Source organism: Octodon degus, unplaced genomic scaffold (assembly GCF_000260255.1).
Source record: "Octodon degus isolate 3935 unplaced genomic scaffold, OctDeg1.0 scaffold00109, whole genome shotgun sequence".
Taxonomy (NCBI): domain Eukaryota; kingdom Metazoa; phylum Chordata; class Mammalia; order Rodentia; family Octodontidae; genus Octodon; species Octodon degus.
The window spans coordinates 1,142,558-1,168,042 of NW_004524685.1; the positions used below are offsets into that span (position 1 = coordinate 1,142,558).

Here is a 25,485-nt window from a genome sequence, read left to right on the forward strand (position 1 = left end):
GATTTCACTGACCTTATCAGACCCAAAAGCTTCAATTCTTGTTGCATAGGTCTTGCTTTACCTTGGTCTTAACCATCCAGCAGAAAAGTATAAAAACGAAGCATAAGAAGTAAAGCCATGCTATTATATTGAGCTGTAGGGGACTCAGGTCAATAATTTCTGATGTTGCTAGTCTAGAGGAAGACCCAATAGTATTATGGATGACTGGACTCTTTTAGAATATTTTGCTGACTTAACACACCTATAATGTTCAAATAACGGAACTAAACAAAACAAGAGGATACAGATTAATGTCCATTTTGTATCTGTGTATTCATAATAGTTAGGATAGATATATAGTTACATTCTCTTAATGAATAGAGGGATTTGTTATAATAGTGTTTGTAAATAGGATATCATGTCTGCATCTTGTACAGCAAATAACCACTAGGAAGAGTGCGTGAAATGTGTTAATTATTGAAACTGTCCTACCAATTTGGTTTGAAACTATCTCATTGTTATTTCTCAATAATATTATGAAAAAAAATCCTAGCATCCTTCACCCCGACACTGTACCACATACTCTAGATTCAGCAATCTCTGAAAACCCCCACTTATGATTGTATGAGGCTTTGGGGCAACATCTAGACACAAACCATAGCACCACCTATTAGTTATTTAGTTTATCACACTAACTGTTGTGGTGTTGTAGTGCTTGTATTCAGGTATCCTTTAGTTTTCCTAATAGTGCTTCTGAAGTACAAGAGTACAGGGGATGACATTTGGGGAGTGCTGAAAAGAAAACATAAAGTACTCCCTTTGGACAAATAGGTGAAGATCCTCAACTCAGGAAGGAAAGAGAAAAAAGTTGTGCTCACATCTTAGATGCTGCTATGACTTACAGGAATCAAATACAGTTTATGTAGAGTTCAGTGCTGTCTGTTCAGGCATCCATTGGGCAACCACTGTGTTTGAGACTTATGCCTGCCATTTTTTTTTTACAAGATTAAAATAGGTTAGAAGATTTCTCTTGAATAACTGTCTTAAAAGTGAGATATCTTTAGATAAGTCATGAATCAAGTATGCTACCTGACTACTTAGTGTAAATTTCTTTAATGTATATTCACTGGCAGCAGATGATTGATCTCCTGCTCCCCAAGACCTTCCTCCTATTTAATGTAGTGAATTTAAATATCTATCCAGTGTTTGCTGTGTTCAGTTTCCTTATCTATTCTTACCCCTAGGAAGCTTTTAGTCTAGTGTCAAGACCAATTAAAATGGGGGAAATCAATGCTATTTGGATTAGATTCTTTATACAAGAGCAGAGGTTTCTTGGGGTTCAGAGAGATTATTCAGGGATCATTATAAGAGGATTAAACCACAAGAACCTGAGAGAATCAGAGCCTCTACCTTTCATGAGGAGCAGAGTCAAATGCTGGTTCTGGCTCCTGGTGGCCCTGGGATTTCAGTATTCTTAGGGAGCAAGGTTGTGAGCCTTCTCTGGGCTCCTTTCATTGTATGTTCTTACTTGTGCCTTCTACTCTTAAAACTTGTTGTCCTGAGTTACAAGAGGACTAGGTCACACCATAAAAACGGATCTCAGAGCTATTTGTTCAGAAGAACCACAGTAGAAGGCATAGGAGAGGCTTTGTGTGGCTGTGTCTACTTCAATGCAGCTTTATAAGTGCTACATGTGATGGCCCACAGAATTTCTAAGAACAGAATTGGACCATTTGGTCAAGTCTAGGAATAGTTAGAGCACAACCATTGGGGAGGATGATGCCTAGGGTCAGCCATAGGGTTAGAAAAAGAAGTGAAGACCTGTAGCAGACAAGTAAAACAGCATAAATAAGGAACTGGGGAAGGAAGATATATGTTTCAGGAATTTAACCATATGTGATTAACAGCCTATTCTTAAAACTTCAATTATTAAGTCCAGAGTAAGGGAAATACAGATAGAACAAGGCAGGATCCATGATATAGTACAGTCAAAATACTGAAAAAAACCATTTCATATAGAGGAGGGACTATAAGGTAACATTTATTTTTCAGACCTAGACAAGAAAAGATGCATTTAGACATGGTAAGACTGGAGAAAGGAACACAAAGTAGTAGGATGATTCAGGTAGAAGCCTGAAGCTATCTTAACCAGAAAAGAGGAAAGAGTAGAGAAGAGATGATACATCAAAGGATATTTCTTGAGTAGAATCAGTTATATATGACCATTCATTACTTTGTGGTAGATTAAAGAGGGGGAAAAGTCTGCATTTCACTCTGGTGATGTTGGGGATAAGGAATCAAAGGAGAATAGATTTTCAGTAGTCATGTTGGAAGAAGGTTGAGACAGAGGGGTGCTATGTTGAGGCATACTTGAGACTGGGTATGAAAGAAGAAAAAAATGAAGGCACAGTCTATTCATGTCACTGACAAAAAAAGTACAGTCAGAAGTTGTGTAGGTGGCACAAGTAGAAAAGGGGAAATTGGAGGCTTATCCCAGGAGCAACTTAGAGTCAGTCATGCTATCATGGATGACCAAGCCATCTGCTGTTCCAGGAGCTATGTGTTCCCAACCTAAAGCTTGCTAGACCTCCAGGTAAATGCATCCCCTTGACTCTGATGATGCAATTGGAGAATATTCGTTAAACTGACAAAGAATAGTAGTTTGGAACATAAAGCACTCCATTCATTTTTTCCCTAAATACCTACAATGTAATGTGCTTTGTTAAATCATTTAGAAAGCAAAATATTCTTACTGCTTGCAAATGACTGTGGTAAATTGGCAATTTTTTTAAAAAGGTAAATAAGAAGACATTTAGATTGTTAAACAAAAGGGGGGAAGTGACAAATATTCAATAGAATGGCAGAAATGATTGATTTACTTTACCCACCCGTGGCAGGAAAAGATAGGTGATTGTGGACTACAGATTGGACAAGATTTAAGAAAGTAAATAAAAGTATGATTTTGAAATATCTAAATAGAAATACATTTATATTTAAATCTTATTTTTGATCGACCCAAATTCATTTATATGTCAACTTCTGAACTATTTGCTGTGGCTAGGGAAGGAGAGACAATAAATAACTTGAGCTAATCAGCCTCCACTCCTAGACAGAAAGGTGGAGGCAATTTCATACCAGTCACAAGGCTAGTTGTTTAGAGCCCTGTGAGGAAGAAAGCATAAGGGAGAGGAGGAGGTCACACATGAGAGAGACAACAAGTTAATACTGCCATGTTCATGAGCAAAAAAGGAAAGCTTGGGTAGCCAGATGGTGGCTCTTCCTGAGGCCATTGCTTCTTGAAGGAAAGGTGGGAAAAGGAGAGGGAGCATGTGAACTTCTGGAGTCTGAGTTAGTAGGTACCAAGTGACACTAATTTCAGATCACAGTGCTAGAATGAACCTGCCTTGTTGCTTTTCTATTCTTATTTAACTCTGTACAAAGCCTCAGAAAAGAGGACAGAGAACAATCTTTGTTCTTGTGCTCACAACTTAGATAGGAGAGATAAGCTACATCTGTCTGAGGATCCCTCCAGAGCTGTGCACAATGGAGGAGAGATCATTGCTCCCAAAAATATTGGGAGAATTTTCTGAATAAATGTGGAAAAGATTTGGCTTGTCTAGCATAATTGTCCTCTGCAATTATTACTATATTCCTAATATGTAGAAAAGAGAAATAACACAAGAAATAGTATCAAGAATTAACAAATGAAATCATATTAAATACAGAATTGGAAATAATTTTTGCCAGCTATTCCTGAGACAGGATTAATATCTAAAATATATAATGAACTAAAAAAAATTAGACACTCCCTCCAAATAAATGACCCAACTGAAACAATAGACAACTGAAATGAATGGACACTTCTCCAGAGAGAAAACACAGATGGCCAATAAATTCATGAAGATTTCCAGTCCTAGTTTTTTAAGGAGTCTCCACACTGATTTCCATAATAGTTGTACCAGTCTACATTCACACCAGCAGTGGAAAAGAGTTCCTTTTTCCCCACAGCCTCTCCAGCATTTGTTGTTGGCTGATTTCTTTATGATAGCGATTCTTTCTGGGGTGAGATGGTATCTCAGTGTTGTTTTAATTCGCATTTCATGGATGGCTAGTGATGTGGAGCAGTTTTTCATATATTTATTCACTTCTATAATTTTGTCCTCTGAGAAGTGTGCCTTCATCTTGGATGCCCATTTCTAGATTGGGTCTTGGAGAGTCACATGGAGAAAAAACATTCTTTCAGGCTTTCACAGAGAGCAGATTGGTCAGGCAATGACTGTGACTCATTTACATGGCTGACACTGACAAAGGATCTACAAACTGCGGTACAGGACTTCAGGGTAAATCCTGAGGGGATTTGACTGACCTTATCAGATATAAAAGTTACATTTCTTGTTATATAGGTCTTGCTTTATCTTGGTCTTAACCATCTAACAGAAAAGTATAAAAAAGGGGTATTAAAATCCTCCCTGGGGGCCGGGGAGATGGCTCAGTGGAATAAGTGCTTGCCTGGCAAGCACAAGGGTCTGAGTTCAATCACCACTTCTGAAAAAAAAATAGAGCCATATTGAAATACTGAGCTGTAAAATGCTCAAGTCAACAACTTCTGACAGGCTGGGGAGATGGCTCAGTGGAATTAGCGCTTCCCTGGAAAGCGCAAGAATCTTAGTTCAATCCCCGGTTCTGTAAAAACAACAACAACAACAACAACAACTTCTGACATTGCCAGTCCTACAGATAACCCACTACTATTATGGCCTCGTGGACTATATTGGATTATTTTGCTGAACTCACATACCTGTAATACTTAAATAACAATGGAAGACCCATCTCTGACAAAACTAAACGAAAAAAGGGGATACAAATGAAGGACCATTTTGTATCTGTATATAAAAAATAGTTAGGATGGATGTATAGCTACTTTCTCTTAATTGAATGAGAAGAAAGATTTGTACTAATAGTATTTGGACAGAATATAATGTCTGCATCTTGTACTATGAATAACCACTATGAAGACAACAATATACAATGTATTAATTATTTAAACTGTCCTATTAATTGGTTTTGAAACTGTCTCATTGCTATTTGTTTCTCAATAAAATTAATAAAAAAATAAAATAAATTCATAAAGAAATGCTCAGCATCACTGGCTTTTAGAGATATACAAGTTAAAACACCACTGAGGCTCTCTCTTACCCCAGAAAGAATGCCCATTATCAAGAAATCAAATAATAACATGCTGGTGAGAATGCAGCGTGTGTGTGTGTGTGTGTGTGTGTGTGTGTGTGTGTGTGTAACTGGATTTTGCATCATTGTAGGAGTATGACCTATTACAACAGTTATGGAAGTCAGTATGGAGATTTCTGAGAAAAATAGAAATCCATTTACTCTAGTTATTCTCCTTCTAAGTATCTTCCCCAAAGAATTAAAGACATATTACAGTGATACTATATACCCGTGTTTGTAGTAGCACAATTCATAATAATCGCTAAATCTTGCAAACAGCCTATATGCCCATATATGTCCATCAACAGATGAATGGATAAAGAAAATATTGTACTTACAGAGAAAGGGATATTATTCTGCCATAAAGAACAATGAACTTGAGTTGTTTGTAGGAAAATGGATGCAAGTTGAGACCATAACATTAAGTGAAATCAATCAGACACACAGTGGACAAATCGCATGGTTTCTCTTACACAAGAAACCCAAATTACAAATAAAAAGCAAAATGAAAGATAAATAATAGGAAGCAGGGAGATAACTTTTTCTCAAAAAGGATGGGAGGGCCTGGGGTTTGATCCCCAATCTGCCATGCTGGGCCTGCACCCAGGGCACACTGAGACGGCTATTGATACTGGGCACAGTGGCATGCGGTTGTAATCCCACTGCTTGGGAGGCTGAAAACAGAAGGATCGCTATGAGTCCAACCTGTGTAGTAAGACCTTGTAGACCCTGCACTAAATGCATTAAAATCAGGGATGGGGATCAACAGGTAGAGGCATGGTGTAATAGAGGAAGGAAGGGGGTTAAGAATTGAGATGTGTTATGTGCGTGGACTAACTCCACCCCAGGAATGTAAGCATTGTGTACTCCCCACATATTCTAATAAAAAATAGATAAAATGAAAGAGAAGTATAGCCAATTTAGAATGGTAGAATTAAATAGAAAAATATAAACACTATTTGACTGAAAGTATATCTATTAAAAACAAAATGTTATTGAACAGGTGATATATGCAATATGCTAATGCTTTTTGCATTTTGTAAATTTGATGTAACTCTGATACCAAAATATGACAGCACACAAAAAGCAAACAATAGAGTAAGAAGAGAAAACAGATTTTTCATTGCATGTCACCCTTAGCTGATCGGTAGTGGCTGCTGACTGTTGTGTGGACATTGGCTTCCCGGGAAGGAATGCTGCAGTTCACTAGTGATATTTGTGAACATTAAACCTTAGCCCTGGCCGCAGCCTCAGCCACAGCCACAGCTGCAACCTGAACTTCCATCTCCACTGCTTCCTGATACTGAGTAGCCCAGTCCTTGGGGTCTTTCTTCTGTACCTTGCAGGCAAACTTCAGCACTTTCATCTTGCTAGTCTCATGGTATGAGCGCATGTCCCAGAAGAGCTCATATTCAGGTGGCCTGCTGTTCGGGACCCTGCTGTATTTCAAGTACATCTGCTTCACAAACTCGTCTGTGATGAGTTTCCTCACTTCCCCAAAAGTGAGTGCCTCACCCCAGAGTACAGCTCCAACTTGCGCAGCACGTCCCAGATGACAACCTTATGGCCTTGTTGCCATTCATAAAAATGATGCTCAGAATCACCATGAGGAGACCCAGCTTGCGTGAATCCTTTATTGTTCCCAGCTGATGAGAATATACAAGCTACTATGCTTATCAATTTCCTTCAGATTGGTCTGAAACATTGTCTCCAGAGTGTAGCTTGCTCTTTCAATGATCTCTGGGAAATATTCATCATATTCTTGGATGACATCTTTCAGCATGTCTGAACGCTTGATGGGGATCTTTGTCTGGTCCTTATCCAAGAGATATTTCACCAACTTATTTGCCCTTTCTTACAAAAATGGCCACATCTCGGGGTGGTGGAAGTCTTTGGCCCTATGGAATTCTCCTGTAATTGACACCACTTCTCTCATCACCATTCAGATGCTTGGACTTTCAGTTCCTCTTGCCTTGGGTCCTAGTTGTGGGTTCCAGACTCAGCTGAGCCAGACAGTTATCTGTCAGTGCCTGGACAGCAGTAGCAACTTGAGTCTTGAAGGCATTTATGCTTGCCTGAGAGCTGGACATCTTGGCCGGGCTCATTTATTCAACAATGTGGGTCTCACTTTAGTCACCTGAGCCTTTGTGACAGTTGTTTGAACCCTAGACCCTCCCTTGACATGAAGGTTGGCTGCTAGGGTTTGGTTTGTAACCATTGGGGTGGAAGATATAGCTTCAGAGACCTCAAAAGCAGAATTTGGGGACTTGCTGACAACCTTTTTGCCCTTAGATTTTTTAGGCTACAGAGATGTTGCTGAGGTCTCCATCTGCCTGGTAGTGGTCTCAGTTGCATTTGGGGGACAAGATGCTCCGTGTCAGTATTTGTAGCCGTAACAGTAGTCCTCCTAGCTTTGGAAGCCTTCTCAGTCTGACAGTGGGTGCTGTGGCCTGCATATTGGCTGTCCCATTCGTAATTTGGCCTTGGTAGTAGCTGTATGGGTGGTAGCTATAGCTAGTGAGATCTCAGTAGCACTGCCTAGACCCTGATTAGCAGCCTTCTTAGGCTTGGAAGTTTTCTTAGGCTTGGTGGAGGCCATAAAGGCTGAGGAACTGGCTGACTCATTGGCAATGGGAGCTTGGGTAGTCTGTGAGATAAATGGTAGATTTGGAGTCTGAAATGGTGACTTTAGCTGGGCGACACCCTCGTTGTCCGAAAGGCAACACGGGGAGACTAGGGCTGCCTTGGCAGCAATTCTCTTCATCTTGTTGGTTTTCTTAGGTGGAGCAGTACCTGAAGAAGCCTGAATATTGACTAGTAGCTGAAGCCTGGCTGATCTGGGAGAAGATTGGTAGGTTTAAAGCCTGAAAACTTATTTTGGGCTTGGTGGCAATCTCAGTGACAGATGGGGCTAGAGGGGCAGCAGGTGTGGACTTAGAAATAGCCTTAACAGAGGTCTTCTTGGTCTTGCTTTTCTTAGGCTGGTTGGCAACAGATGGGTCTTTGGTTGCCCCCAATAAGGAATGCATCAGCAAGACACTGTCCTCTGCTTTTGTCTTAGTCTGTTCATCTAGAGGGAATGGAAGTCCCAGGTTCCCAGAGGGAGGCAGAGGGCCCTGGAATGCAGGCATCCTATAACCTTAGCCAGTCCGTCCATCCATCTTTCTGACAGGGCAAGTAACAGCTCAACCCAGAAAGCCTCTGCTTAGGTCTCAATATACTAATGTTAATATATAAATTTATGAAATTCTTTCTGCTTTTCTGAATGATGCAATGAACTTTAAAGTGAGAAGGAAAGGAGCATAAAGATCATGCAATCTTATCCTTTATTTCTAAAGTCAGGAGAACTAAGCATAAGGTCAAACCCCAAGTACATCACACAGCGAGGCCCACGGCCCTATGCTGCACTCTGTTGAGCTCTCTAGTGGTTCTTTCTATGCTTTCCCTACTCCTTTATTTGTAGAAATGATCATAAACAGAATAAGCATTAGAGAAAGGACTGCACCATTATATTACGTTGTAGGCAGGCATAAAATGTAATTGGAATGTCTTTTTTTTTATCACCATCAGAAGGGGAGTCATTCAAACCCATTTTTAAGACTTTTACCATGCAATCATTTCAAAAAGAGTTATCAGGAAGGGAAACAAGAGAATTTTCTCCCACCAAAGTTAGCTCAAGGGCTTGGCGAGATGGCTTAGTAGAATAAGCACTTGCCTGGGAAGTGCAAGGGTCTGAGTTCAATCCCCAGTTCCACCCAAAACAAAACACAAAAACCAGAACAAAGGTACCAAAGTTAGCTTCGGAGAGAGGCAAAGGCTTATGACGCAGTGCTTGGTGCGCCTGTCCACAGGACTAAACAATGAAAACAACCATTTGTCTATGTAGAATGATTTCTGTCCGTTAGCCCCTACAGAGGAGGACATAGAGGCATTGGAGCAGGGTCAGGTTCTCCAACTCCTTAAGATGCCTTCAGAGCCTAACAGGCTGCAGCTTCCAGCTCTTTATTGTGCTTTAGTTAGATTAATCCTTTCTTCCTGTTCTGATTTTTTTAATCCCTCTGCTACTGTAGTACATGTAAGCATCAGCAGATGGGGCCCTTGTTTCCTTTGAAGAATGTCAGGTCTTGAATTTTGTTACCATCTGCGGTCCACGTGAATTTTTCTTTTTCTTTTATATAGCATTTACAATTGACACTCTTTGTAGTCACAAACCTTTTTTTTAATGAAGAAAAATAAAACTCACTAATGACAAAAATCATCTTTTTCCTTTTCTCCCCTGTATCTCTGTAGAAATAGGTAAGTTAGAGCTGTATAGAGATGGAAAAGGAGTAACACACAGACCACAGTGCCTTTCAAAGAGCGAGAAGAGTCAACGGCAAGGTTAACCTGCTGTTGGTAAGTGAGGCAGCTGTGGGGAGGACTCTCCTGCAGAGGACCCCAGGTGACATTCTCCTCGCAGCCCAGGTGATCCTGAGTCTGCATTATTTCTTTTCCTCTCTCCTGAATTTCATTTTAGAAAGACATTGTGTGAATTGGTTGTTTTTCAGCACTCATCAGTGATTATTATTTTTTAAGTGATGTTTGTCGATAGTCCATAAAGGGAAAACCTAATCGTCTGGCCCTTGCACCTGTTCAAGTGGGTAAGGTTTAGCTTCTTCAAGGTGAGATCCTTTCCCATCAGAAACCTAACAGCGCTTTGAGGATGGAGCATGGTTTACTGACCAGAAGAGATGACAGCATCCGGTCCTCATGGATTCTTCTCTGGCTTTTCTAATTTGATCTTGCTCTTGAGAATTAATTACTGTTTCTCTTGTGTTCCTGAAACAGGATGACCTAGAATTTAACTTTTAGGAAAGTACCTATGAGACAACCAGACCAAAAATGTTTCTTAGGTGTGAAACGTGATTATGTAAATATGTATTTCAACATGTTTATTGCATCTCCGATTAGTATATTTAATTGATAGATTTAAAATATCTTCCTCAGTGTAATTAATATTTGTATTGTAAATAAGCTCCTATGCTTGAGCAGATCTTAACAGCAAATTTTAAACACTTCAGTGAGAAGATTCAAGGTACATCACTGATTGGTGGGAGAGATACAATTAGGATGCTTTTTGTTATTATTTTGAGTTTAAGCAAATAGGTCTGATGTCCAGCATTATCGCCACCTCCTTAGAACTGAAGTTTAGCTTGAAAGACATCCTATTCTTTTAAGGTACTTAACAGATCACACTCATTTCCAAATTCACATCTTAAGTAACTCATAAATCAGTGAGAGTGAAATGACTCCATTGCTAACATTCTTTGTATTTTTATAAATTTGGAACCTAATGTGGCAAGTTGGGATGCAGTGTGCAGATTTAGGATTTACGGAGTTTACACTGATGAGACTAATGTATTACTTCTGTGTAGAGACGACGCTTGCCTGTGGTTAGCCCGAAGCAAATCTTAGGAAGGAATTGTTCGTTTCTTCCCTCCTTTTGTGCTGACATGCTAAGTGATATATACAGAAATTGTGTGTGCAACTTGTGCCTTAGTCTGAAGAACTGCTTATGGGCAAATTTCATTAGTACTTGATTAGTACTTGTGCTAATTAAGCCAGGCACAGTTTTGCCTCCGGTTGTAGTGTGATGAGCTAAGGCTGGACTGAAAATGTGGCCCTGAATGCATGTGTTGGAAGCCCATAAAGGCCATATAATCCCATAGAGAATTCTCACTTGACTCCCCCATTTAGGGTCTAAAAATGTGGAACCGAGCACTCCATTTCCAGTGCAATTGGAGTTCACTCAGATCTGTGATATGCTAATGTTTAGATGAAGCAGATGGCAAGGGAGGCAGTCATTAGTTGAGGATTGTTTTTCCCTTTCTGGGTATTATTTTCAAACAAACAGTTTAAGAGGTAAGTTACTCTACCTCCTCCATTTGCCTCTCACTGCATTAAGAGCATGGGGGAAGGACAGTCTGGAAGAGGGATGCCTTGTTGAATTATTATCACCCAACCTAATGACTGAACCCATCTACTTTGGTTGTGATAAAGAGCAGTTTCATTGTTTAGTGAGAAGCTTTTGTTGTTTTTATTTTTTCAAAGACAAGGGAGATAGGTCCTGGCTGAGGCAAGGAAGGGAGAGGAGATGAATTTGGAAATAAGCGCTTGGAAAAGAAGAACAGATGTTGCGTCTCATCCCACATCTAATTTCTCCTCAGGGCTTGGCAGTACTGGCCCTGATTCTCCTACTTTTTCTGTGGTCCTCTTCTTTCTTCCTTGTTCAAAATCTCTTTTTTCCCACCCTACTTTCCTTGTAATTTTGAAGTTTTCCATATTCTTTTTTTAAAACCTGAAACAAGATATGACATCTTAGTAACTTGATTTAGAATAAACTTGGTAACCCTCAGAATTCCTCCAAGCTCACCCAGTTTCTTACAAATAGAAAGGAGAAATTTTAAATAATGGTTTCTATCATCTACAGAATCATGACTTTTTAGACCTAACATTAGACACCCTTTCCATCTGTCTGTATGAGAGAGTGTGTATACATTTTTTTTAAGTGAGAGATTTTCTTGGGGAGTTTGGAGTGCTGGCAAAGAGACAGTCATGGAGCAGAAGCAGGCAATAAAGAAGAAAGATAAAGGGAAAGGGAGAGAGAGGAAGACACTTGGGGGAAGTTTTGCTTTTATTGTATGTTTCTTTTTTTATTGTATGTTTCTAATGCCACTTCCGTAGAGTATTTATGAAGAGACTATGAAAAACATTCAGTTGCTTTTCAATTGTCTTGATGGGTTAAGTGAACACATCCCTCGTACCAGCTTCTTTTCTTGCCCGAGGAGAAGTCCTCGCTGTCAGCCAGGCAGAGCCCTCTTGCTCATCTCATCTCTGGATCTTATTTCTTTCCAAAGTTCTCAAAAACATCAGTTCCTAAGCCCTTACCTCCCTGTGCTGTCTTGTCACTTTTCTCTTCAATAAATTCATCCCATTGGCTGCCAATATAGGAAGGCTAGGCTGTCTGTACCACTTCTGAGGTTACCCCCATTTCTGTTCTCTTTTTAGCAGCGATTCCTCAGTGTGGTCTACAAAGGTCATGTTCACCATCATTGTCTTAATTTTCATTTACTCTCTAACCCATTCCAAGCAGGCTTCTAACTCACTGAAATTATTCTTGATTAGACATAAAGTATCTTGGCTAAGACACATCCATCTTTTTTTTTTCTTCCTCATTTTATCTTTTCAACAACACTTGACACAGTAGAGTTGTGACTCAGCTCCTTTTTAGGAGCTTTGTATCCTTCCTAAGTCCCATGAAAAGTGATGACACATTTTCTGGTTGTTTCCAGCCTCTCTGGCTCTTATTGTCCCCTTTGGTCAGAAACTTATGCCAGTTTTCTTCACTACTTTCTGTATAATGTTTAGTACTGAATCAGGTGTGTAGTGAGCCCTCAAAAATCATTGGTGAGTGAATTTAACAACTTCAATTCAATGACTGTGATGTCTTTCCTTCTGGAGAAATATAGTAGCTGCTAGCCATATTTGAATTTAAATTTAGAAAAATTAAAAATTCAGTTGCTTAATCACATTAGCTACATTTTAAGTACTAAGTGGCTACATGTGACTAGTGACTAATTAAACAGTTCCTTTTTTTTTTTTTTGTGGCCAGCTTTGCCCACCCTGGGGGCAGGCCTGGTATGGCATGTACTTGGGATCGAACCACAGTCCCTGAACTTGCCTAAGTTTGCCTAATCAGGCGCTTTAGACCCTGAGCTAACTTGCCAGCCCCACTAGTGGCTAATTTATAGAACAGAGGGTTTTTAGAATACTCCCATTATTGCCAAAACTTCTATTGGCTAGTTGTGTTCTAGACAGTTTAAATTTAAATGAGATTACTGGAGCCTGGACTGTATAAGTCACAAAATCATGTGGGAATTTTGGCAAATGATTTGAATTATTCCATTTGCAGTACTATAAAAATATAGAGGGAAAATTGTTGGCTAAGACAGACAACCACTGCCTTAGTGGTTAAAGCCACTATTTTAATCACTGTAAAACAGGGGGATACAATATCCTATTAAGTGCATGGGACTAATGATGGACAGACTTGAGTACTAGTCTGTGAGAGTACTTGCCAGCTGTAGGTTAATGGACGTTTCATCTATTTCGCCTCTCTGTATCTCAGTTCTCATAAGGTTGTTGCAGAAATTAGAGGTTGATGCATTTGAAGGCCTTGGTACAAAAGAAGAGGTCAATAAAAGACAGGTAATATTATTGTGGTCCGTATACTTACCTCCAGAAGGGAGACATGTACCCACACATCTCTGTTTTCATTCTATCGGTGATCTCTAACTTTGGTGTATTTATTTTCCTAGAAAATATATCAAGAGTGTAAAGGATCACACATTCTAGGAAGACAGACCAGCAGAACAAAATTAAAATGAGAGTTCTGAAAACCAGAATGTGCCTCAAAAAGTTTGGTGCCAAATGGTTGGAACCTTCTAGAACCCTGCACTTGCTCCTTGGATCTCTGTATCTGCTGTGACCAGGACTCAGGAAAGTTGCCTTGAGCAGCTCATAGTAAGAGGCTATTTCCATTCTGCCAGTGAAACCCCTTTTTGGTCTGATAGCACAAGGGAACACTGTTGTTTTTATCCACATGGGAGAGTACCCTAAACATGAACTTGCCAAAGCTCCTGCAGGAGACCCTGTAAGTACCTTCACAAAGGTCTTGTTCCATCAGTATCCCAGAACAATGGTGTAGCCAGCCAGAATTTTCAGTTACATCTCATGAATGCTGGCAAGTTAAGTTCATTTGTGTAAGGACTTGACGGAGAGTCTGAAGAAGCATTTCTCCAAGTACTTGTCACTTGTAGTTTGACATTTCTGACTTACTTTGCCCCATAAGCATGAATTTGGAAATTCTTTTAGGAAGGAGTTATATGTCACACAATTTTTAAAATAGGTCTGATTTTCATTTGTCATCTTAGAATCAGATTTTAAGTTTTTTTTTCAACTGGAGACATGCATCCCAGGTCAAAAGTAGTTTCTATAAAGTGAAATGATTTTTCAGGTCCTATTGATAGAGAAGAAATAATATGACTTCCAACTTGCTAAATATCAAGTATGCTAAGTTTGTGTTCTCAAAATCAAGGAAGAAATTCTAAGGAATAATGAAAGTTAAGAGTAGGAAATATTTATTGAGAAAGAGCTCCTGAGATATAGGAGATGACCTGAAAGTGGGTTGCTAAGGACACCACTTTACAGAGGAAGTTTTATAGAGCAAAATCACAACATGGGTCAAAACTATGATCAACCAATAAGATTACAAGTATAGTTGCTTAAGTCATGTTGATCCAGTGGGGAAACAGGTCATGTAGCAAGTGTACTTGGAAAGAACAAAGATTTTTTTTTTAGGAAGTAATGGATCAGGAGGTCCTGGTCACCTACCTGGTGGCTGGTGTCTATCTAGACTTTCTTGGACCAAGTGATACCAATTATAGTATAATCTTCAGTGTACTGCTTATCACTTGGGGAGTTATATAGGCCTGGTCATTTCATCTTTAATTTGAGGTCTGGCCTTCAATAGATGGGTCTTGTAGCATAGCTGTAATGTGTTCTCATCCTCTGTACTGACTCCCTTGAGGACTTAACACTGTCTGACTGCCTCTAATGTTTCTACCTAACTTAGATGTTAGCAACCTAGCAAGTTGCTATAGCACCTCTGACACACCTGATTAGGGACTTACTAATTTTACAAGAGTAATAATTTAGATAAATTATATGTGAAACGCCCTTAAAAAAATCCATTAGTGTAGCAAGAATTCTGATGCCTTTGTTCCTATCTTCTGTATTACCAGACTCAGTTTCTTCTAGTAAATTTCTTAATGAGTTGCTTCCTTTTCCATAGTTCTTATATAAAGGTCTACTTTCTATATAAATAGAACATTTTAATTCAGTTTGACATCTACTGGAAGCAGACGTTCGATTCAATTTCACATTGTCTTTTGTTTTGTTCAGATGTGATGACAAGGGACTGATTTCCTTGTTTCTAAACTTCCCATCCTCCTCCTGATCTCTACAACAGAGGAGGACTGGAAATCAGTGAGGGCCCCAGTGCCTTGTTCTGAAAAACCAGACATCTGCATGGGTCATGGCAAACCTTTTCTGGAAGGCGGCTCCAGTACTTGCCCTCCTCAGATTGCTGTGTGCACCGTCTCCGTTTGTAGATAACAGTGTATTTTCTTTAGGTGTTAACTGCACAGAATTGGGCTCACAGTTGAATTGCAGGCAAAATTTTAAATTGGACATCACAAAAGATGGTTTTGCAAGTCAGCAAAAATAATTAATTTGTAAGCCCTTGTTTCTTACAATACTAGTTCCATCAATACTTGGCTTTAAAAAAGGCTGCTAATTTTATAATTCAAGATGAAAAAGATAGACTATTTTCCTCTTTATTGCCAAAATAGCCAGAAAAAGGAGAGGAAAAGGACTGATCAATAGGGGTCTGCTTCTTATAGTGAACATATTAAATACCCCTAATAATGAGGATTTAGTTCCAAAAACAAAGACTTAGTTCATTTAAACGATTATTACTTTGTCTCACTTTTTTTTGGTATTTTTTCTTTGAGTCCCTGTTTCCGTCCTTACCAAGTATTTACAATTTCTTTCAAGTGAGATCAAATGGGATTGCACTTCCTGTTTCATGAGGCTTGGCTCTACCATTGAAAATTATGGGTGCCAAGCAGAAAGAATGGGGTAAGTGAAGGGAGGTTTCTCCCTTTAGAAGGAAAAGCTGTGTTTTAGTTGAAAAGGGAAGACAATGCAGCTGTTTTGAGTAGCTTACATCTTTAGAAATGCTAATGAATGTGATTGAATTTCACTGAAAGTGGGGCTGAACAGCGCAAGTCAAAAACAAAAAGGAGTTTTGAGGAACTAGTCTCATTTGGAGACAAAGATCTTATTTACAGTAACTTTATCCTAAGATCTCCATTTGTAATGCTCCTAATTTAAAAATTTACAGCCAAAGCCGGAAAAATGTTCACCTAAGATTTTGGCTCTTCTCAGTTTTCTCTAATGTCTTTTTTAGGGGTGGGGGTGGAGTAATGATTTCAAATAATAATAATAATAAGTTCCAGAAATTGGGTGTCAGCTATTGTTAGCCCATCCTTGTACAACTGAATCAAGTGTGCACAATTAGCAGACGAGGCAGGCAAGAGGAGAGGCTGTGTCTACTGAAGTTATGGTGATGATGCCAAACTGGAGCTAGAGGACAATGGAACTGTGTAATTACCTAGGATTATAGTTGTTATTCTTCGTTATACATGGATCTTTAAGGATAACAATTGATCCATCCGTCATTGGCAACCAGCTCTCAATTTTCTAGGGATTTGGATGGAAAGCTTAGATACCTATAAATGGCAGACTTGGCCTGTTTGGAATTCTTGGGCTTCCTCCAGAGGACCTGCTGACAGCTGGGTGCTAATGAAGCATCCAAAATCAAAGGAAGTTGGAACATAGAAAGTAGGAGATTTTAGCGGGGGGGGGGGGGGGGGGGGGAAGATTATCTTTTGCCACCCATCACTGGGTTTATGATTGAGAGTGTGCAATTTTTTGAATGTGTTCCTCAAAATTCATACGGTAGAAACTTACTCCTAGAAATCAGTCAGGTTATGAAGAGTGGAGTGCTCTGAAAGTGATGAGATCGATCATGAGAGCTCTTTCTTCCCAAATGGATTAATGTCCTGATCTTTGAGCAGTTTAGTTATTTGAGGGATAGGCCCCTGATAAAAAGACAAGTTTGTCCCAGAGTTTCTCTCTCCTTTCATCTTTGTTCTCTGGCCCTTGAACCATGGTATGGTGCAACACAAAGGCCCCGTCCACATCTTGTTGCTACACTACTGGACTTTCCAGCATCTGAGACTGTGAGAACAGTAAATGTCTATTGATTACAAAGTAGCCAGTTGGTGGCATTCTGTTAGACCAGCAGAATACAGGCTAAGGCCTCCTAACAAAAGACAACTGAACAGGGGGAAGTATATAAACTGATGTAGTAAATTGTACATGACACTGGCAACTTCAGAAATGAAGATCCAAAGATAAGCACAATAGGAGTAGATTTACGTTTAGGTTTGATAAAGAAGTAGATAGTTTTGACTAACTGGTTGGGCTAAGGAAGTACGATCTAATGTTAATCAGCTGGGAGGGATTTAGCAAGGCCTTCCTGGATTATTTGCTGCTTTTTCCTGTCTTCAGAGACAGGGATGCTCCTTTTCCTCCTTGTGTAAAGCGAGTACACTTCAAATGAGGGTCCTCTGATTTGCTTTAGGGGAGAAGGGATGAAGAAAACCAGAGAGTGACATCCCTAAATTTTATGGCTGTTTCATGGAGTGGGAAGATGAGGAAATAAGACTGTTCTTCCTACTGCTCCCATTTTCTCAAGTGCCAACTGCCCTATGTTAGGGTAGCATGTGCTGAACTCTGTCGCACCTAGGAAACCTCTAGTCTTTTACTAATCTTTACCATGCTAAATTTCCCTTTCCATGATCCTGTCTTTGCTATCTTCTCAGCTTTCTCCATTATCTGAATCAGTTCAGAGCTGGTGAAATTAAATGCGGAAATAAAGAAGTTGGAGGCATAGTTTGTGTAGATGTCCTCCCATGATGGCAGCATTTTCTTTCTGTTTATATTTTTATGTTTTATATCCTGATGGAACTCTAGTACTTAAAATATATCTGCTCCTAAATAAAAATATGTGAAGTAATGCAAAAGAAACTTTGCAAATACCCTATGAACTTACCTTTGTTCTTCCTTTAGAATCTAGCCGGAGGCCTGTAGTTAGGAACACGTGGCTTTGAGTGGTATGATGTGTGTGTTTTTCATGTGCTTGCACATGATAAAAGCTCAGTGGATACTGAATGAAAGAAGGAATGGAAGAAGAGAGCTAGATTACATTAGCTTTATACTAGCTGACACGAATCTATTTGTTTCAGTGATAACCTCAGAGAAATAACCGAGTTGCCAAAAGTGAACATGTTAATACACTTAACATGAAGTACATAAAATGCTCCATATATTTTGGACAAATGCATTCTTTAAAAATAAATATAGCTTTGCTTTCTCTGTTTTGAACATTAGTTCTATATTTGTCTCTTTGAATACACAAGGCTTTTGACCTTTGATTACACTATGGGGCTAAGTTTGGTTGTATTAAGAGATGAGAATGTCAAAGATGGCCTTTAAAAGAATTTCTTATGGGAGATAAAAATACTTAAATAGAAATATTTATCCGTATTATGCTAAAACTTAATGTGAGTGAGTTTAAACTTACATTGATGTTTAAGAATGATGTTTCAGAAGGTAGACCATTGTGCGTGTATGGTTGTTTCACTGGGCCAATCATTCATCCATTTACTTTTTAACTTAGGGGCTGTGATCATTCATTCATTCATTCATTCATTCATTCTTTTTTTTTTTTTTTTTTTTTTTAGCTTATTGAGTGAGCAAGATCCAGAAAGTTGGCTGCAAAATATACTTGATAGATTAGATTGGAGAAGAAATGCTCCCAAAATGCTTTTCACTGTCCTTCAAAATAGTGCTTTTACTATTTTTAATACTGCTTTTAAAAGCAGTGCAGTGCATTAGAGTTAATGCTGTGCTCAGGCCTTGGGCCTTTCCTCACTGATGCTGATGGTGGCATTGAGGACATGTGGGTTTTGGTGGCACTTGCTGCCTAGTTGAGGAGCTTGCAGATCGTCTGAGAAAAGATGTAGAATCCCAAATGCAAATCATGACAGGAAGACACAGCGGGAAGCAGTGGGAAAACAGAGCTCTTGGGAACCGTGGAGGCCGAGACACTGACTACTTGCAGCTGGCATGGCTGTGGTGCGGAGAGGCCCAGGAACATTTGTTTGCTGTGGGACTATACAGTGAGCATCTCAAGGGTGCAGATCAGGGGCCTGAGAGCCTCGGCCTACCCAGTGGAGTGGCAGGGTGTCTGGGCAAAAAGGAGCGCTGGTCCGGGCAAGCACGGGGCCTCTCTCCTCAAGGACAACTTCCATAGAATAAATTAGGGAGAATGTAGAGTGATGGTTCTTCTCTATTCCAGGAAAACAAAACATAAAGCAAACAAAACTCCTAATACATTTAAAAATTCTTATCGATATATGCAGTCATTTTAGTCTTTCATCTATGTGTGTGATACTTATTCCTATTTACTTTTTGGTTGTGCTGGCTAAGTGGAGATGTGGTGGGACGATTAAAGAGGGGAGGGATGTTTTGTGTACTAAGTTTTGGAGAAAGTACGCTGCCTCTAGAAACACTTGTAGATGCCATTTGAACAAAAGAAGAAACATATTAAATTTATGAAGAATAACCACATTTTCTTCTCTCTACAGATTACAGAAGGGGACTCTGTCTTATGTGGAAGTAAAAAACTGAGCAGTTTCAAGAATGTGGCTTTAGGTATCCTGGCAGGTTCTAACATCTCACCTCTGGCCATCTTAAGATCATAATTCTTGCCTGAGGTATTATTTTGCTTGATAAACAGAAATACACACCTGATGTTGTAACAGCATTCTATACAACCCTGTGATCTTTTTTTTTTTTTTTCTTTACTAGTACTGGGGATTGAACTCAGGACCTTGTGCTTGCCAGGCAGGTGCTTACACTACTGAGCTATATCCCCAGCCTAATCTTGTGATTTTTGTGAGTTGAAGTTGTTGGGTAATTAAATCAGAACCAGAGAAAACTGAATTTGAGAGAAAGCATTGGTGTAAAACAGGGTCAAGGGCAGGACAATGACACTCAACAACATGCCCAGAAGTCTGCTTGATGGAACTACATTAAGGTGCTATTCACTACATAGACTCACTCACGTAGAGCTCTGGTGCCATCAACAACCTTGGTAGCAAGAGCAAACAACAGTATGTTTGTATAGCAACTACATCAGCACTGGATGTTCATGTTCAAGACAATTAGTGGAAATCCACTAGCATTATCTCCATTCATTAGCTTTTGGTATGCCCTCTTCACCTTGCAAGCCAAGCCTAAGAGGTCCCTTGGCTTTGCTGTATTCAGCAGCTTCTGGAAAGCTCCCTTAGGGTTTGGAGCTCCTGCCTTCCCTTTTCAACACATTACAGAAGTCACAAGGCTTTGCCATTTCTCACCATGTGTTAAAGAGTTGCAAATAGCCTTTCTGAGTTCACTTTCCTTTAAGAGTCTCTTTTATTCCTCACATTGAAACTGTCAATTCAAAAAAGGCTTGTTATAAATGGATTAATTTATGGCAAGGTTGTTGATTGACAGGAAAAAGTTTGTTATGTATGGATTTGACATCACAACCGTGCACAGCCAATTTTCCTGCTAACAGCTTCTTTATGGAAGAATTCTTCCAGCCACATTGCATAAACAGCTGTTGGAAACACCTTTGCATCGATCATTTGTAATAGTTTATTAAAGTGGTACCTGGCAACATGTCTATGTAGTTAAAGGCTTGCTCATTATCAAACACCATTTTTCAGAAGTTTATTACTCAAGCTTTTCAAATGGTATCAAACTCAAACCTCACACGTGAGCACTCACTGAGGGCATTGTTTCCTTTGTTAGTGTGCATTCGGAAGTGGGGACCTCTTTTCTGAGAGTGCCATGGACTATGATTGATTCTGCCTCAGATGTTTGAAAAAGTCTGTTTTTATAATCATTGTTCTCTGTGAAAATGAGTATTTGAGTCATAGTTTGTCTTTTCCAGAAATAAATATTTATAGGAAGAGCTGTCCTAATTATCATAAAGATATTATTATAATTCCCAACTTTATACGTTGATGTTCCTGTCTCATGCTTGGAGACCTTTCTGGATTGCATGGGTGCTGGCCATTGTGTTCCCTCTTCTTTCCTGTTACACTCCGTTCACATCATAGAGCCCTGCTTCGCTAGCTTTCCTCTTTGAATCCCATGGTCACATCCCTTCCTTCAAGTCTTTTCTGGAGAATGGGGTAAATGATAGGCATATGGTATCTTTTAAAATCTTTGATTTATTATTTATTTGGTACAGAGTCTTGCTACATAGCTCAGACTCCCAGTGATCTTCTTGACTCAGCCTCTCCAGCACTGGGATTGCAGGTATGTGCCACCATGCCTGGTTTCGGTGGCCAGTGCATCATGCCCAGAGTTCCAGGCCCAGCATGGCATGTGGTAATGGGAGTCAAACCCATGTCCTTGAGCTTGCCAGGCAGGTGGCTAGATCACTGAGCTCTCTCCCCAGCCAGGCATACAGTATTGAGACTGTTGTTGGAAGGCCAGCTCTTTCAATGCTACGCACCTGTAAGCAAGTTATTTTGCTTGTCTAGGCCTGTCGTACCTTCCCACGTACATAAGGAAAGTGATAGTGTTGACTTCTCAGTGTTGTTTTAAGATCTAAGTCATCTCTGCACTGAAGAGCTTGGCAGAGTGCATAGCCTAATGTGAGAATGTAAGCAGATACTTGCCACTGCCCAATAGGGCAGAACAAGGTAGAAGTAGTAGATGACATTCATTTTCTTGCATGCTTGGAGTCCCTGCAGCTTTCTTCTTGGGTCAGGTCACATTTATTATTATTATTATTACAAATATTGATAAACCTTAATGCCTCCACAGGGTACTGGCAGCTCGTTTTGGCAATTTCAGCAGCAGCGATGCTTTCTGCCCCAAACCTGGTATTTAGTGACTCTTCCTCACAGGGGGTAGAGGGGGAAGGTGCATAATGAACTGTGATACTCCATTAGCCTGGATAAGCCCCAGAGCATATGAGGAGCAAAGGAGCCAGCTGGCTCCCCAACACGCTTTAGTTCTGCCAAGACCCAGTGATGGCTGATGAGGAAGCAAAGATGAAAGTGGAGGACATCTCCCCCCCAAAAATTTGAAATCACTGGCTAAGGCAAATCTTGGGGACTGAGTGAACTCATGAATGCTTTAAGCTTCACTGGAGTCTACTAAAATTCAACCTATTGATGTATCATTTCTAGTTTCTAAGGCTCTTTTATGGAAGGGAGTCAACTTTCTTGCGGTTGAGTTAGAGTCCCTGAACTGACCTCCAGTTCATACCTGTAGGCTGCAGGCAACACACTGTGTGGGGCTAGGTTTTGCACTCCAGCTTCTTCAGACTTCTGCAGCTGGATTCAGGAAGAAAAAGAAATAAATTGATTCAACAAAAGTTGATGGTGAGAAAAGAAAGTAACTTCTTTTTTCCCCCCTTAAAATTTTTATTAAGAATGAAAAGTCCTGACTTGTTATTTTCCCACAAAGTGATTAATGACTATCTAAGAGAAGATAGTCATACGCAATGTATGTAGCACTTTCTAGTCAACCTGGACCATACTTTTTTCTGTTCATTCACAAATGTTTTAATGTGCATTAATTATAAAAGGTATATCACTCCTATTTTGAGAAAATATTCCTTTTAAACTGGTAGAAAGGAAAGTTCCTCCCATGACATGTACAAATTCTTAAGGAAATATGATTTTTCTCTTGAAAATATCAGAAAATCAATATAAAATATGTCATCACCTGCCATAAAAATGTTCATATAAAGCAGCATGTAGGTTTGGAGCTACTGTGAAAACATTATGGAGTATGTAATGTTCAGAGTATGAGTTTTGACACTATGCTTTGGCATGTGCACACGTGAGTGTTCTTTATTTTTGTAAGAATCAAACTTGAAACAAAAAGAAATAATCAAACCAGGCAGCGGTCATCCAATGTTTCCACACAGGCAATAATGACAGCAAAGAGAACTTATGTAAAAATACAGGCAATGCATAAGCTTTGCTATCTTGATACTATTTGGTGTTCTTTTCTCTTGTGATGTCATTCTTCACAATGACAAAAGGCTAAAAATCGATGTGCCTTGACATTATTCACAAAAGCACTCAGAAACAGTAAATTTGGGGGATGAGGTAAGTAGAGACAATTAGCATTTAGAAAGAAGAATGTAAACTGTTATGATGCTGCCAAACACCACCATCTTTGAATCCCATTTGGATGGGTTGCAAAGAGAATTATGACTAATCAGAAAACTAATCAATGTCATGTCCTTAAGATTTGGGTGTCCCAGTGTTTAAGCAATTGCTGATGCAATACTCCAGAAAGAGGTCATCTCAAAGTCTTCTGCTTAATGAAATTATTGCAGTGGTGATTTGGGGCCATGTTCTATTTTCATGAGTCTCTAGAATATCTCAAATGGCAGCACTGGGAGGTATTTGGACCAAGAATGATTGACAGTGTCTGTAAGTACTTATTATGTCAAGGCTTCAGCTCGTCGATTGATGGGAAATGATGTATAATAAATTAGAATGATCACACATCATTTCCCATCGATTGAAATGCCAAATCCTTGACGGAGTAATGAGTTATGGCCAATACCACTCACTGTCTTAGGGGGAGATTGATTGCATTTCCTTTCATCAATGTGATCAAACAACTAAGAAATTCTAAGTACACTTATAGCTCTCAAATTTTACCATCTTTCCAGGGCAGAGCATAAAGTTAGTGTTGCCTCAGTGAGCACTGTGTAATGCTGGGTGGGGTACTGGAGCAGGGTATTCTTCATCCTCTGTTGCAGTCAGAGTCTCTCTCCCTGTAGAAATACATATCATTTCAAGCACAGAGAGACCTAATGAAGCCCCATCAGCCACCATAGCTACAGCACAATTCATTTCTTCTATATAACAGCAAAAGAAGGCTCCCAGGTATCTTCCTAAAAACAAAGTTGACAGGAAGCTTTATGGAATAAATGCTTAGTATGCTTATGTAGACAGTGGGTGGATATTTTCCCTCTATTTCTCTTGTGTACTTTTTATTCCCAGGATCATATGCTTTCTAAATCATATAGTAGGTTAGAGAAATATGTGTTCCTCTTTGGTAGGCAAAACAGTTCTTTCTCATCTCATAATTAAATCTCAAAAGTCATCAACTGTGAAACATTTTTATATATTTAGATAGCCCACCTGCTGCTCTTCCTAGTGGAGGTGGGAAGGCTGACATGATTCATGAAATTCACATTCTTTGTTCCCCAATCAATATTCAATGGCTATTGTCAAGGGCTTTTCAAATTCTATGTCTTCATAGGCATTTTAAAACTAAACTAAATAAAAGTCTTTTAAAACTTTATTCATTTAATAATAATATTTTTGGAACAGCCACTACATATAAAATATTGTGATAACCTTAAAAATATGTAATGGGAAATGACCCAATGTGAGAAGTAACTCAGTTACAAAATATTTTTAAAAGACAAAACAAATTTCCTTCATGCCTAGAAAATGTAAACATTCCCCAGCTTTGTACATTACAGAAGCATTTGATTTCTTCATAAGCTGAAGACCCTGGACCAAAAGCCCAATGAGGATAAATTATATTGTCTATCTTAGCAATTGCTCTCTATGTAAAACCTAGAAAATGCCTGTACTGGCATTCAGTGCATATTGATGAATGAGGAAGTGAGGTATTTGGTATTACATAGTCTTTTAAATGTAAGCAAATTATCAGTATTTTGAGAAACCTCTACTTCTATATTCATCTTTTCCCCAACGTGGAATCATAGTGGCCACTATGACTTCTTCAAATATGATTTCATCATTGTGATCATTGGAGGAGGCCAGAGGTGAAGAAAGAAAGTGGGCAGGTAGGATCAACATTTAAGAAGTACACCTCTAAGGTGATATAATATACATATATATTTTTTCTTCCACCTATTACCTTGTGAAATAAGTATTTTCCCCATTATAGAACTATGAGGCCTGAAATCCAGAGAAATTAGCTTTCTCCAGTTTATACAGAAATGAGACTCTGCTGCTGGTGCTTTCTGGGGGAGCCAACCTTCCATAAGGCTCAGTAGAAGATTGGTAGAGAATTCTTTTATTTTTTATTATTTTAAAGAGACAAATAACCAAAAAAAGATACAGAATTATAAACAAGAAGATAGAAAATTAGCAATAGTTATTATATTGCATAGTATTATCTTCAAAGTAGTTGCTCAGATTACCAGGTGCAGACATGCAAAATTGATCACACAATATAAGCAGTAACTGTTCCTTTCAATGAACTAATAGAAATTAGTAGTATGACTATCTTAGCTATCTTTTGCACATATACATTGTGCGTTTTTTCTTTCTTTTCTTTTTTTCCATTCCTCATAGTACTTCTTTCCTTTTGAGAAGTTTCTTTCTCTTTCACTATATCTATTGTACCTTTTAGATCTTATTTACCTTTTGAGTTTCTTACGCTAAGAAGACAATACCATGGTTTACACATACAAGTCTAGTT

General features: G+C 39.1%; 1 pseudogene; it reads right to left on the reverse strand.

Annotated features, from left to right (window-relative positions):
- Positions 1–6,325: 6,325 nt before the first annotated feature.
- Positions 6,326–25,485, reverse strand: part of LOC101574689 — a 72,341-nt pseudogene continuing 53,181 nt past the window's right edge.